Below are 2,327 nucleotides of genomic sequence, written 5' to 3' on the forward strand. Positions count from 1 at the left end.
TAAAATATTTCTAATATTCAACCATCAATGATGAAATAAATCCCAAACAGTTGTGTTATGTTACTCTTTTAATATGGTGCTAGATTTTTCTACTAGGTTCTCTTTTTTAATACTACATTTTAAGTTCAGTGGTACATGTGCAGATCTTGTAGGATTTTTACATAGGTACACACATGCCACGGTGGTTTGTTGCCTCCATCCCCCCGACACCTACAATAGGTATTTCTCCTAATGTTATCCCTCCCCCCATCTCCCCAATCCTTGCTATCACTCCCCTAGCCCCCCAACCCCAACAGACTCCAGTGTGTGATGCTCCACTCCCTGTGTCCGTGTATTCTCATTGTTCAACACCCACTTATGAGTGAGAACATGTGGTGTTTGGTTTTCTGTTCTTGTGCCAGTTTTCTGAGAATGATGGTTTCCAGATTCAACCATGTCCCTACAAAGGACACAAACTTGTCCTTTTTTATGGCTGCATAGTATTTCATGGTGTATATGTGCCACATTTTCCCTATCCAGTCTATCATTGATGGGCATTTGGGTTGGTTCCAAGTCTTTGCTATTGTACACAGTGCCACAGTGAACATACATGTGCATGTAACTTCATAATAGAAAGATTTATAATCCTTTGGATACATAGTAATGCGATTGCTGGGTCAAATGGTATTTCTATTTCTAGATCCTTGAGGAATTGCCACACTGTCTTTGACAATGGTTGCACTAATTTACCTTCCCATCAACAGTGTAAAAGTGTTCCTGTTTCTCCACATCCTCTCCAACATCTGTTGTCTCCAGATTTTTTGATGATCACCATTCTAACTGGCGTGAGATGGTATCTCAATGTAGTTTTGATTTGCATTTCTCTAATGACCAGTGATGATGAGAATTTTTTCATATGTTTGTCGGCCACATAAATGTTTTCTTTTGAAAAGTGCCTGTTCATATCCTTTGCCCACTTTTTGATGGGGTTGTTTGTTTTTTTCTTGTAAATCTGTTTTAGTTCTTTGTAGATTCTGGATATTAGCCCTTTGTCAGATGGGTAGATTGGCAAAATTTTTTCCCATTCTGTTGATTCAGAGTTCACGCTAATGATTGTTTCTTTTGCTGTGCAGAAGCTCTTAAGTTTAATTAGATCCCATTTGTCTATTTTGGCTTTTGTTGCCATTGCTTTTGGTGTTTTAGTCATGAAGTCCTTGCCTATGCCTGTGTCCTGAATGGTATTTCCTAGGTTGTCTTCTAGGGTTTTTATGGTATTAAGTCTTATGTTTAAATCTTTAATCTCTCTGGAGTTAATTTTTGTATAAGGTGTAAGGAAGGGGTCCATTTTCAGCTTTCTGCACATGGTTAGTCAGTTTTCCCAACATCACTTATTAAACAGGAAATCTTTCCCCATTGCTTGTTTTTGCCAGGTTTGTCAAAGATCAGATAATTGTAGATGTGCGGCATTACTTCTGAGGCCTCTGTTCTGTTTTATTGGCTTATATCTCTGTTTTGGTACCAGTACCATGCTGTTTTGATTACTGTAGCCTTATAGTATAGTTTGAAGTCAGGTAGTGTGATGCCTCCAGCTGTGTTCTTTTTTACTTAGGATTGTCTTGGCTATGAGGGCTCTTTTTTGTTTCCATATGAAGTTTAAGGTGTTTTTTTCCAGTTCTGTGAAGAAGGTCATTGGTAGCTTGATGGGGATAGCATTGAATCTATAAATTACTTTGGGCAGTCTGACCATTTTCACGATATTGATTCTTCCTAACCATGAGCATGGAGTGTTTTTCCATCTGTTTGTGTCCTTTCTTATTTGCTTGAGCAGTGCTGTGTAGTTCTCCTTGAAGAGGTTCTTCCTGTCCTTTGTTACTTGTATTCCTAGGTATTTTATTCTCTTGTAGCAATTGTGAATGGGAGTTCGCTCATGATTTGGCTCTTTGTTTGTCTGTTATTGGTGTATAGGAATCCCTGTGATTTTTCCACATTGATTTTGTAATTGATTTTGTATCCTGAGACTTTGCTGAAGTTGCTTATCATCTTAAGGAGATTTTGGGCTGAGACGATGGCATCTTCTGAACGTACAATTGTGTTGTCTGCAAATAGAGACAATTTGACTTCCTCTTTTCCTGATTGAATACACTTTATTTCTTTTTCTTGCCTGACTGCTCTGGCTAGAACTTCCAATACTATGTTGAATAGGAGTGGTGAGAGAGAACACCCTTGTCTCATGCCACTAGGTTCTTATTTTAAAATTTTAAAGTCAGTATTTATCAGTAAAATGTGTGTCTGACTTTTCTCTTTGTGCAGTATTTTCAGCTTTTGGCATCATGTTGTCTAGTTTGCTT

Source organism: Saimiri boliviensis, chromosome 16 (assembly GCF_048565385.1).
Source record: "Saimiri boliviensis isolate mSaiBol1 chromosome 16, mSaiBol1.pri, whole genome shotgun sequence".
Taxonomy (NCBI): Eukaryota; Metazoa; Chordata; class Mammalia; order Primates; family Cebidae; genus Saimiri; species Saimiri boliviensis.